At 36.4% G+C, this 14,000-nt stretch overlaps 1 long non-coding RNA gene across 3 annotated transcripts in view; it reads left to right on the top strand.

Annotated features, from left to right (window-relative positions):
* The window catches only part of LOC132654726 (uncharacterized), a 33,965-nt gene extending 23,903 nt beyond the window's left edge, over positions 1-10,062 (top strand). For all 3 annotated transcript variants that reach the window (XR_009592423.1, XR_009592421.1, XR_009592422.1), the window contains one exon: positions 8,593-10,062. This is a non-coding gene — a long non-coding RNA (uncharacterized LOC132654726). The remainder of the gene's footprint in view (positions 1-8,592) is intronic.
* Positions 10,063-14,000: the final 3,938 nt, after the last annotated feature.

Below are 14,000 nucleotides of genomic sequence, written 5' to 3' on the forward strand. Positions count from 1 at the left end.
TACACTTATTTAAAATATATACATTTAAAAACTCTACAACATGTGAAGACATTATATATAATGCTACAAAAAATTTCAGTCATGTACAAGTACATAGGAAAATATAGTGAATTCACAACCTTGGTTGTTAACAGTTGCCAAGTAATGATTACTTTGATCAAAATATAAACCCTCACTTTTTGTTTTAAAGCAAAGTACAGATACTATAATTTAATGATTCTTTTTAAATTAAAAAATCTAATTATTCCCCCTAAAGTCAACAGAAATATATGTAACTTAAATATTTAAAAATGATTTTTTTTCACTTTTAAAACTATTTGTGGTTTTTTTATCAATTAATTATTATTCACTTTACATTCCAATCATAGTTCCTTCTTTCTTCTCCTCGTAGTCTCGCCCTCTCTCCTCCTCTCACTATCTCCCCTCTCCTATACCTCAGAAAAGGGGACCCCTTCAACACATCAAGTTACATAAGGACTGAACGCATCTTCCTCCTGATTGGCCTGGCAAGGCAGCCCCATCAGGGGGAAGTCATCGAAAAGTATGCAACAGACACCTTTTTAGACATAGCTCCTGCTCTCCTTACTCGAAAACTCACATGAGGACCAAGTTGTACTTCGGGTACTTATGTGAAGGGGGCCTAGGTCCTATCCATGTTTTGCCCTTGGTAGGTGCTTCAGTCTCCCACAAGTCGCCCTGGACCCAGGTTAGTTGGCTCTGTTGGTTTTTCCTGTTGGGTTCCTGTCCCCTCAAGATCCTTCTATCCTTCCCTCCACTCTTCCTCAAGATGCCCTGCACTCCACCCAGTATCTGCATCTGTTTTGATCAGTTGCTGGGTGGAGCCTCTCAGACGACAGCTATACTATATATACAATATATACATCTGCAAGCATAGCAGAAGGATGTTATTAGTGTCAGGGGTTGGCACTCTCCCTTGGTTTGGGTCTCAGGTTGAGCCAGGCATAGGTTGAATATTCCCTCAATCTCTGCTCTAACTTTATTACTGCACATATTGTAGGTAGAGTAAATTTTGGGTTGGAATTTTTGTCGATGGCTTAGTGTTTCGTGCCTCCACCAGGAGTCTTGTCTGGCGGCCCCTTTAGTCTCCATAACCGCTACTACCTGGGGTCTCAGCTAGAGTCAGCCTCACATCCTCCAAAGAGCCTAACCTGTCATAGGTTTCCAGCTTGTCTCAGAGATACCCTGCCTTTTTTTTTTTTTTTTTTCAATGCAGTTTATTCAGGAACATTGAACAATCCTCGGACCCCGGGGAAAGCCAGCCCACAGCTTAAATAGCCTCTGGGTAGCCAACCCAGGCGTGCCACGGGGGCAATGCAGATAGGTCCACATATATGGAAGCAAGCCAGATCCTCGGCCTTAGCCAAATGTGGAGTTGTTCGTGACAGAGAGCACTCACCATCGGGAAGGTGGAAGGCGGAAACCAGCTCCATCTTTAAGGCATAGCATTCCGCAGCTCTCTACAGTTCCCCCTTTTTGTTTTAGACGCATCAGGCAAGAGTAGAGGTCTGATCTCTGATATTAGAAATAAATTGGGACTTTGTACAGATGTTCATTTAGGTGTCATCCACCCAAAGAGCATCAGACCTGTCCACAAATTGGAAAGGAAGAAGTCAAATTATCACTATTTGCAGATGATATGATAGTATACGTGAGTGACCCCAAAAACTCTACCAGGGAACTCCTACAGCTGATAAACACCTTCAGCAAAGTGGCAGGATACAAAATTAACTCAAAAAAATCAGTAGCCCTCCTGTATACAAAAGACAAAAGGGCTGAGAAAGAAATAAAGGAAACAACACCCTTCACAATAGCCACAAATGACATAAGGTACCTCGGAGTAACCCTAACCAAGGAAGTCAAAGACTTGTATGAAAAAAATTTCAAATCTCTGAAGAAAGAATTAGAAGAAGATATGAGAAGATGGAAAGATCTCCCATGCTCATGGCTTGGTAGGATTAACATAGTAAAAATGGCCATCTTACCAAAAGCAATCTACAGATTCAATGCAATGTCCATCAAATTACCAACACAATTCTTTACAGACCTGGAAAGGAAAATTCTCAACTTCATATGGAATAACAAGAAACCCAGAATTGCTAAAACAATCCTCTACAATAAAAGATCTTCTGGAGGTATCTCCATCCCTGATCTTAAGTTGTACTATAGAGCAACAGTTTTAAAAAACTGCATAGTACTGGCATAGAAACAGAATGGTGGATCAATGGAACCAAACAGAGGACCCAGAAATAAACCCACACACTTATGGACACCTGATCCAGCTTGTCTCAGAGATACCCTGCCTCCCAAGGTTTCTCTTCACTTTGCAAGACTTCTGTCCTTCCACCACCCCATCGTCATTTAGATCCCCACCTAGATCCCCACTTAGATCCCCACCCTCATTTCCCTCAGCACTCCCTCTCCTATCTTGTTCCTTCTCTTCAACCACTTCTGCTGTCTATTCTATTTCCACTTCTGAGTGATATTCAAACATTGTCTTGTGGGTCATTCTTGTTATTTAGCTTCTTAGAGTCTGTGAATTGTAGTATTGTTATCCTGTACTATAAGGCTAATATCCATGTGTAAGTAAGGGGATACCATGTGTGTCTTTCTGGGTTTGTGTTACCTCATTCAAGATGATATTTTCTAGTTTCATTCATTTGCTTGCAAATGTCAAGATCTGTTTTTAATAGCTGAATAGTATTCCATTGTGTAAATGCACCATAGCTTCTTTATCCATTCTTCGGTTGAAGGTTATTTGTTTTTGTTTGTTTGTTTTGTTTTCTTTCCAATTTCTGGCTATTGCAAATAAAGTTGCTATGAATGTAGTTGAGCAAATATCCTTGTTATAGGATAGAGCAGGAGTGGTAAAACTGGGTCTTGAGGTAGAGGTATTTCAAAATTCTGAGAAAGGCCAGATTGATTTCCAAAGTGTTGTACAAGTTTGCACTCCCAGCAGGAATAGAGGAATGTTACTCTGGCTCCACATCCTCACCAGCATGTACTGTCAATTGACTTTTTAATCTTAGCCATTTTGACAGGTGAAAATGGAACCTCAGAATCATTTTGATTTGCATTACAAGTGAAGTTGAACATTTCTTTAAGTGTTTCTCAGCCAATAAAGACTCCTCTGTTGAGAATTCTCTGTTTAGCTTGGAACCCCATTTTTTTATTACATTATTTGGTTTATTAGTGTTTAGTTTCTTGAGTTCTTTTGTTTAATTTCTCGAGTTCTTTATATTGTTTATATATTAGCCCTTTGTTGGATGTAGGTCTGGCGGTCACTCTGAAGGCTGCCATTTTGTTCTGTTGACAGTGTCCATTGCCTTATAAAAGTTTTTCAGTTTCATGAGGTCCCATTTATTAATCCTTGATCTTAGTGCCTGAGCAGTTTCTGTTCTGTTCAAGAAGTTGTTTCCTATGCCAATGCATTCAAGGCTGTTTTCCCCTTACTCTTCTAAAAGATTTAGTGTTTCTGATTTTTTATGTTTAGGTCTTTGATTCACTTAGACTTAAGTTTTGTGCAGGGTGATAAATATGGATCTATTTGCATTTTTCTACATGCAGACATCTAGTTAGACCAGCACCATTTGTTGAAGATGCTCCCCCCCTCTCCGCATTATATGGTTTTGCCTCCTTTGTCAAAAATCAAGTGCCCATAGGTGTGTGTGTCTGTTTCTGTGTCTTGGATTTGATCCCATTGAGCAACCGGTCTATTTCTATGTCAGGACCATGCCATTTTTATTACTGTTGTTCTGTAGTACAGCTTGAGGCCCAGGATGGTTACACCTCCAGAAGTTCTTTTATTGTGTAGAACTGTTTCAGCTATCCTGGATATTTTGTTTTTCTATATGAAGACAAGAATTGTTCTCTCAAGATCTATAAAGAATTGTGTAGGGATTTTGATGGGAATTGCATTGAATATATAGATTGCTTTAGGAAAGATATCCGTTTTACTATGTTAACTGTACTGACATGTGAGCATGGGATATGTTTCCATCTTCTGGTATCTTCTTCAATTTCTCTTTTCAGAGACATTCTTGTCATACAGATCTTTCACTTTCTTGGTTAGAGTTACATTAAGATACTTTATACTTTGTGTGACTGTTGTAAAGGTTGTAGTTTCTCTAATTTCTTTCTCAGCCTGTTTGTCATTTGTGCAAAGGAGGTCTACTGATTTTTTTTTTTTTTTTTGGATAATTTGGTATCCTGTAACTATATCAGCTGCAGGAGTTCTCTGGTAGAATTATGGGGATTGTTTATGTGTACTATCATATCATCTATCAATAGGGATATTTTAACTTCTTCCTTTCCAAAGTGTACCCCTTTATCTCCTTTAGTTGTCTTATTGTTCTACCTAGAAATTCAAGTACGATGTTGAAGAGGTATGGAGAGACTGAGCCACCTTGTCCCTGAATTTAGGGAAATTGCTTTGAGTTTTTCTCCATTTAATTTGATGTTGTCTAGCTGCTTGCTTTATTATGCTTAGGTATGGGCCTTTTATCTCTGACCTTTCCAAGACTTTTATCATTAAATAGTTTTGGATTTTGTTAAAGGCATCTAAAGAGATGATCAGTTTTTTGTTGTTCAATTTTTTTATATGGTGGAATACATTGCTGGATTTTTGTATGTCGAACCATCCTTGAATCCCTGGGATCAAGTCTACTTGATCATGTTGTATAATGTATTCGGTAATCTTGGATTTCTTTTGCAAGTGTTTTATTGAGTATTTTTCATCAATGTTCATGAGAGAAATTAGACTGAAATTCTCTTTGTTTAGTTTTGGTGTGGTTTAAGTATCAGGGTGATCTTGGCCTTATAGAATGATTTTGGCAATCTTCCTTCTGTTTCTATCTTGTGGAATAATTTGAGGAACATTGGCATTAGCTCTTCTTTGAAAGTATGGTAAAATTATGAACTAAAATTTTCTGGCCTTGGGCTTTTTGTGAGTGTGTGTGTGTGTGTGTGTGTGTGTGTGGTGTTATACGACTGTTTAAACTATTTACCTGATTTTGAATTAACTTTTGTAAATTAAATTTGTCAAGGAAATCATCCATTTCCTTTAGGTTTTCCAATGTTGTGGAATGCAGGCTTTTGAACTAAGACCTAATGATTCTTTGGTTTTCCTCAGTGTCTGTTGTTATTTCCACCTTTTCATTTATGATTTTGTTAATTTGTATACTTTCTCTCTGCTTCTTAATTAATTTGGCTGGTGGTTTTCCTATCTTGTTGATTTACTCAAAGAACCAGCTTGGTTCATTGATTCTTTGTACTGTTCGCTTTTTTTTCCCCCCATTTTTTTTTTTTTTAATTTCAGCCCTGAATTTGATTACTTCCTGCTGTCCATCTGATTCTTTTGGAGGTATTTGCTTCTTCTTGTTCTAGAGCTTTCAGATGTGCTTTTTAATTGGTAGCATGAGAACCTTTTATTTTTTTATGAAGGCACTTAGTGCTATGAACTGTCCTCTCAACACTGCTTTCATTGTATCCTATAAATTTGGGTATGTTGTGACTTTATTTTCATGAATTCTAGAAAGTCTTTAGTTTCTTTCTTTATTTCCTCCCTGATCCAGTGGTGAGTGAGTAGAGAGTTGTTATGTTTCCCTGTTATGTTAGGTTTTATCATTTTTTTTATTGTTGATGAAGTTTAGCTTAAATCCATGGTGAGATACAATGTGTTATTTCAATTTTCTTGTATCTGTTGAGGCTTGTTTTGTGACCAAGTATATGGTCACTTTTGGAGAAAGTACAGTAGGTGCTGAGAAGAAGGCATATTCTTTTATATTCAGTTAAATGTTATGTAGATGTCTGTTAGTTCTATTTGATTCATGACGTCTATTACTTTCATTATTTCTCTTTTTAGTTTCTGTCTCGATGACTTGTCCCTTGAGAAGAGTGGGTTGTTGAAGTTTCCCAGTACTAATATGTGGGGTTTGATATGTGATTTAAGATCTAGTAATGTTTCTTTTACAAATGATGGTACCCTTGCATTTGGGGCATAGATTTCAAATCTTGGTGGATTTTTCCTTTGGCGAGTATGAATTGTCTTTCCTCATCTCTTTTGATTAATTTTGGTTGAAAGTCTATTTCATTAGATACTAGAATGGCTACTCCAGCTTGCTTCTTGGGTCTGTTTGCTTGGAAAACCTTTTTCCAGCTCTTTACTCTGAGATAATGCCTATCTTTGTTGCTAAGGTGTGTTTCTTGTATGAAGCAGAATGATGGATTCTGTTTTCATATCCATTCTTTTTATTGGGGAATTGAAACCATTGATGTTGAGAAATATTAATGACCAATGACTGTTAATTTCTGTGTTTTTTTTTTTATGTTGGTGGTCGTAGAGTATATGTGTGTGTGTGTGTGTGTTTAATTATTTATTTCCTGGGTGTAGTTAGCCATCTTGGGTTGGATTTTTCCTTCTAGTATCTTCAGTAGGACTTGAATTTTGGATAAACATTGTTTAATTTTTGCTGTTATTGTTGTGGAATATCTTGTTTCGCCATTTATGGAGATTAAAATTTTGCTGGGTATAGTAGTCAGGGCGGCTGACATCTGTGGTCTTTTAATGTCTGTAAGTTATTTGCCCAGGGCCTTCTGACTTTTAGAGTCTCTTTGGAGAAGTCAGGTGCGATTCTGACAGGTCCACCTTTATATGATGCCTGGCCATTTTCCTTTGAAGCTTTTAATATTCTTTCTTTTTTTCTGTACATTTAGTGTTTTGGTTATGTGGCAGGAGGATTTTCTTTCCTCTTCCAATCTATTTTGTGTTCTCTAAACTTCTTATATCTTTATAGGCATTTCTTTCTTTAGGTTGGGGAAGTATCCTCTACAATTCTGTTGAAAATATTTTTTGGGGCTTTGGAACTGGGAGTCTTCTTCTTCAATTATTCGGATGTTTGGTCTTTTCATAGTGTCCAAGATTTCTTGGATGTTTTGTGTCAAGAACGTTTTAGATTTAACATTTTCTTTGACTGATGCATTGATTTCTTCAATTGTATCTTCTACACCCGAGATTCTTTCTTCCATTTCTTGTATTCTATTGGTGATGCTTTTGTCTTTAGTTCCTATTCTCTTCCCTAGGTTTTCCATCTCCAGGCTTGCTTTATTTTATGTTTTTTTTGTTTTTTTGTTTTTTTTTTATTGCTTCTATTTCCATTTTCAGGTATTGGACAGTTTTATTCATTTCCTTCACTTGTTTAATTGTATTTTCTTGTATTTCCTTAATGGATTTATTAATTTCCTTCACCTGTTTGACTGAATTTTCTAGTATTTCTTTAAGGGATTTATTCATATCTTATTTTAAGGCCTTTATCATCTGTATAAGGTTGGATTTAAGACTGTCTTCTTTTTCTTCATCTGTGTCAGAGCCCAGGGCTTGCTTTAGTATGATAGCTGGGTCTGGTGATGCCATATTGCCCTGGATGTTGTAATTGTGTTCTTATGCCAGACTTAGCCATATACCTGTGTCTGTTGACTGGCCTGATGCTGACATGGCTCCTTGAGGATGTAGGCAGACCTTGGGCCAATAGTGGAGCTCAGGAAAGAGCAGACTGCTCATATCTGCTGGCTGCATGTTTTGGTGGGCCTGCAGGCCTGGATGTTCCTCAGCTGGCTGTATCACAGGTAGACAGAAGAAAGATTGGGCAGTTTCTAACATGGCTGTTTCTGGGGTTCTACATGATTCTGGATCTGTCAGGCTTCCTCCAGAGGAAAGGTTATGCTAAACCTTATTAATATTATTTTAATTATGTAAACCTTTTCATTTTGAAAACTTTTACAGCACTCTTGTTAGAAAATGTTTATTTTTTATTTTCACATACAGATAATTATGATGATTTTGTTAGATGATTTAGTTTTTAAATGTGAAAGCCTTCTCAAGTTTCCTTGAGGATAAGGTAGAAAATCATCTTTTTGATGCTTTCTTTTCTTCCATTTTTATTTGATTGCTCGCAATCTTATTTTGTTAATATGCCATGAGATGATACATTTCCTTCAAGGAGTAAATGATCTTGAAATTCTTATTCTAATGAAGAGTCTAAATTTATAGGTATTCAATATGTATTTGTTAATTTTATTCTAATTTGTATAGTGAAAAACAATTTCTTACTAATTCAGTAATTATTAAAACAATCTTGATTTAGTCATATAACAGTGATTTTGCCTTCTTTGCTTGTAAGTTGCTAGAATTGCATTTTTTCTTTCTATATTCTTAAGCTGATCCAATTTCTTAAGGCATTTTAGGACTATGCTGCATAATGCTTGAATCGTGAGTTATTAATAAAGACAAGAAACAAAAGCAGTCTTCACAAACTTGTAATATCCTGGCTGAAAGGCACAATTTGTTGGCCAAAGGGAATTTTTTACTAAATTACTGTGGATATGGTATTATCTACCATGCCATTGTTTTGGTTGTTTTAAAATTATATTCTTGGTTTTCATGTCAGGATGCAATGCTGAAAAGTGAGAGTATTCCCATTTGTGTTTCACTTCCGTGGTAAAGAGGAACATGCTAAATAACATTTTCCAGCTACATACTCTGAAAGGATAACCAAATTGACCATTCTTTTCTGTTAGAAGTGCTACGCTCCCTCAAATAACATTGCCACATATTCATCAGCCAGCCTCAGACAGGAGATAAAGAAGAGTTGGAAACATCCCTGGAGATATGGAGATTGACTCTGGTTTTTGATGGTATATTATTCTGAGGATTCACACATTTAATGACATCCAAGAAAAAGAGGTCAGCAGGATAATCCACTGTGTATTGGTTTGGCTCAACTTGGAAATTTTTCACGTGTTGCTTATATTTATGTAAATAAAGGACTAGTCTTTCATCTTCCAATTTCAACATGTTGCTGAATTAATGTGATTAAAGATGGAGTTGTACTATTGTTAACTGTATCTTTGTTTCTATGTTAAAGTGCAAAGGAAAAATTATATAAAATTAATGTACTCCTAAGAATTTGAATATGTCTTTCAGCATCAGTTATTGTAAACCCAAGGCAATTTCACACAAAACAGTATGATATATTTTCTTTTCAGTCTTAGCTTCCATGCCATTCCTATTTCTTTTTTATGACCAGGTTTATAAATAGAATCTTTGAATTGAACAAGTTTGGTAGGATTCAACAACGAAGAGTTTCAAATATTCATATGTGTTAAAATATTTTCAGATATTTTTCTTAAACAGCATCAGTGGACTGGGTGAGGACCAAGGGAGAAGAGGAAGGGAGGGTGAGATTGGGAAGGGAAGAGGGAGGTGCTACAGCTGGGATACAAAATGAATAAATTGTAATAAATAAATTAATAAGTAAAGTATATAAAATAGTAATTATAGTCATGCATTTAACAACTTAATTCCTTTTTCCTAGGTCATTGTTTTGCTGTCTAAGCTTGAAATCACTTTTTGGAATCAAATCATAGTAGACACACAGCTATGACCCCAAAGATAAATATTCTTTTATCTTCCTTGGTGGAGAAGGAAATTAAGCTTGTGAATGCATAGGATTACCTAGTGTTTGTGAAAAGTTATAAAACAGAATAACTCTGGCCACTGAAGTGTAAGAAAACATATGTGTGATGTTGATAATTGTTTGATAGTTTGGCTTTTAATATTGCTGCGTACAAAAATCCTTTTTCTACTAAGCATTGCTATAACAAAGATCCTCTGGTATCTGTTTTTGCCTCATGTCTGATTCATTCAGTATAAAAAATAAATTGAGCACTACATTCTGTCAGGATTTTGTGGAAAATACAGTGTGGTTGATATTGTGCTCTATTTTCTTAAACCTGTCAAGCTACACCACCACAAGGAGATATTTACTGTGGAAACAAGAGATTCATTTGTAAGTACTCCCTTTGGCTGCCAGGAAAGGGATATCCAGGACCTGAAAGGTGAATAATGTTTAAGGGCATCAGTCTAGGACAAAAAATGAATATAGAAGAGGTGAAATCATTGTGTATTGAGCAGTGGGGAAGGAAATGATTTGTGCTGCCTGCTGATATATGAAGTTATATTATGTACAATAAAAATAGTTTAGTTTTCTGGGCTCCATGGCTTACTTCACTCTAGGAAAAAAGGTAATATGCAGGATACTTTTATCTTGCAGCATGGCCTAGGCAATTATCTGGTATTGATTTTCTGGAAGTTTTATCTTATATATCAGCACTTTGATAGCAAACTTCACAGCATAATCCAATCAAGTTGGTACAGAGATGAGTGTGGGGGGAGATAAATCCTTTGTGAGGGAGTTCTTTTCGTGGCCTGTAGGTTGCCCCTCTACATTATGAAAGCTCTTGCATCTGTGCCTTCCCATCAGGGGAATTGCAGTCTAGGGGAATCCCTGTGCCTGATTGTGGCTCTCCTCCCAGCGGTGCACTTTTGACCTCTGTATTGATTCTGTTCTCTCATCAAAAGCACTGATGTAATTCCATGTGCTGGGATCATGCCGTGATTTGCATTAGGATTTGCAACTGTGCGCTGACCCCAAACCATCTCATCAGAATAAAAGTGGACCAAATGGCAGATGTGTTTCCCCATAATATTAAGGTCTATTGTGCCATTTGGTGGGTTTCTTTATTGTATATAGAAAAGGGCATATACCACCCGCTCCAGATTTTCATTTAATTCCAATCAGAGATTGGGAAGTACTTTAAAATCTAATAGGGATCAAAGGGGATTTTATTGATTTCCACACCTGGGCCAATATGCAGCAGTTTAATCTGTCAAAACAACACAAACTAATAAAATTGTCCACATATATATTCAGAAATTTTAATACATTTAAAATTTATTTTATCATTTTAGTTATTTCAGTGTTTTCTTACTAATTATGAAGCCAGGGATGACTTTTTACCTAACATAATGAATAGACTTGCTAGATTCCTAGAAGAAAAGAGTATATGCTACCAGAAAATCCAATGCAATATAAATGTTGATTACTAAATTAATTTTTGTTTCGTTTTGTTTTCATCCGTTTCTTTCCCCATCTTTAGCGCTCTCCTTTTTCTTTTTTAGGTATTCAGAAAGACCGAGAAAAGGGGAGTTTTTAAATATAAGTACCAAAATAGAATGCCATTGAAAATCAGTGTTAAGGTTCAATTATATGTAATATGTTGTGCTTTCCTGATTCCTCTTTATATCCTACTCATTCTTTTTTTTTTTTATCCTACTTATTCTTACTTATTAGTAAGTATTATTCTCCAGGTGTGGTGGAGCATGCCTATAATCTCAGCAAAGGAGGCAAATGCAGGCAGATCTCTGTGAGTTCAAGGACAAAGTGAGTCCAGTACAACCAAGGCTACACAGAGAAACCCTGTCTCAAACAAACAAACAAACAAACAAACAAGCAAAACAAAAAGAAAAAACAAAAACCCCACCCCCAAAGTATTATCCAATAATAACATTGAATGAATATTTAGGGATGGAGTGAGCGTCTAGTGATGAACATTGCAGAGATAGTCCCTTATGGAACTGAGGGCCTAGTTAAAGAGGCAGAGAAATAACGAAAAATAGGTGTGCTTTAACAAGGTTGGAAGTGTCTATGTTTAGAGCAGTGGGTAGAAGTTATTCTATTTGACACCATAATTATTTGGGAGAAATACTGAAAGGTTCTGTGTAAGTGATAACAACAAAGGTGCCAAGGAACTGAGTGTAGGGGTCACATTGAATGTTTATAGGTTATAGTCTAATTTTACATTATTTTACCATATCCTTTTTGTAGTAAATAAAAATGGATGTTGGGATATATTTTATTAGTAGTAGCCTTACAATTATTGTGGTGGTATTATTTTATCTGCTGTCACAAATAATAAGACACAGACACCTTGGGCTTGGTGGATATTTCTACCTATGCTGTTCCAATAACCTCACTATTTACCTCCTAGCCCCCATCCAATGCCATTCTCATCTGAGCTATCTTCCACCAGGAATCTTATAAGTTCTTGCTTTTATTCTTTATATGTGCCCTTCCATGCCATTATTGGAGACCTTCCTCCAGACCCACATGGTTCTTTCTCCATGACAACCCATTGTGGCATCCTCCTTGCTCTTCTCTTCTTGTCTCTCTCCTGTGATTCTCCTGTCTGCAAAGCCTGGGAACCTTGGCCAAATCTACATCATTCTGCCCTGCCCAGGAACAGGCAATTTAATCAAACAATCAGGTATGTCTTAAACAGGTTTACTCAACAAAAAGAGGTGTATCTGGGGAGTAACCAGATCTTAAGGTCCAGCAGCAGAACAACCCCTAACAATTCCCCCTTTCTGTCTGAATAAAAAGGCCGTTTTTATACAGTTAGAATAATTATGAAACAATTATAAAAATAAAAAGGTAAGACTATTATATATAATGTCTAATTTAAATGTATTTGGCAACCTTGAAAAAAAATTGTGGTTCTCCTTCTGCCTGGGGGTTGCCTCCCAGCAGCCCAGGAAGTCAGGATGGGCAGGAGAGGAGAAGCATGTCTGGAATGGCCAGCAATAACTGTACAGGGATCACACACCCCGGGAACAGCTGATGGCTTGTTCAACTTTAATTCCAGAGAACAAAGAATATACACCCTTAGGGGAATGGGTGGGGGGCTCCAAGAATAGGTGTACATAATTGTTTGAAACTAGGCACTTCAAGGGTGCTTGATTTTCATTATACACCACTCTCCTATCATAAGAGTAGAATGTCAGTGCTTAATTAACATATAGGCACAGGGAGGGAAGAACTATCAGGGAGCTGTGTCAGAGGCCATATATCAAGTGTGGCTAGGAGAATCTGTATCTAAAGGCACTCTCCAGACAAAGTCAGGCAGAGAGCAGGAGACCCCACACAGGGGAGGAATTTCTGACCTTAGTATTGAGCTTTTAATGGCAAGAACTGCAATCTTAACCAGCAGGAAAAACTCCAACAGAAAAATATCTTATCTATGATATGAGGGTCTAAGGTTTTGTACCTAAGTTATTTTTATAGTTTGTATTTATCAACTTAAAAACATCTGTTTAGACCTAAAACATCCTTTTAATTCCTAAGCAACTAAGCTAATTGTAATACTACAACTCTCTGGTCTTCAGCCCCATCAGAGACTTGAGAAGTAATAAAATTAATTACTTGAGTAAATAGGAAGTGCATGCTAGCAGCCTTCAAAAAAAAAAAAAAAAAAAAAAAATGACAGAGACAAGATGCTGCCAGAACAGCCAATCCAAAACTTTCTATATGTTGGAGCATATAGGTGAAACAGCAACTGTCTTGGCAGGGTTTGGCAACTGAGCTTGCCCATTTTAGGCAGAATTCTGCCGGTAGTAAAGCGAGCACTTTTTCCCCCCTAGGTGGCTGGTTTGTCACATTTCAAGCCATTTCCATATGGAGTTTTTTTTGTTTTTTGTTTTTTCCTCATCTCTTCTTTGGGTGCTGGGTGCTGCCAGGAGATGACATGTCTCATTGTCAAATAATTTTTAAAATAATAGAAACATTTTTAAAATACCATATTCTATAGGTGTCTGAAGTTTTTGAAGACATATCTATATATACATATGTGTGTATGTGTGTGTAATCTATCTATATTTTTTAAACTTAAGATGTATATTTCTGTAACAAAGCAGACTAGTGTCTGAAATGACCATGAATTGATAAACTAACAACTTGCATTACCTAATTTCCTAAAGAGTTTGAAATAGATATTTTAAAAGTATAATGTAAACCGTAACTTTGAATCAACATACCAAAATCTATACAAATGTATCAAAACACTTATTTTTGCATCAATATACAAAATTCTACACCAATGAGTAAAAAATAACTTTAGTTGAGAATAACAAAACCTTAAGTTGAGGAATAGATATAATAATCTGTCTTTTGTCTTATTCCTATAAGATATCCCCAATGTTTTCCTTTTCAACCCTATTTTCCTTATCTAAGGAAGACAGAGAAAAGAAAAGAGAGACATCCCTGAGTCTAACCTCATTTTCTCTCTGAATAAGAACATTAATAATTTAT

The sequence above is a fragment of the Meriones unguiculatus genome, chromosome 6 (assembly GCF_030254825.1).
Source record: "Meriones unguiculatus strain TT.TT164.6M chromosome 6, Bangor_MerUng_6.1, whole genome shotgun sequence".
Lineage (NCBI taxonomy): Eukaryota > Metazoa > Chordata > Mammalia > Rodentia > Muridae > Meriones > Meriones unguiculatus.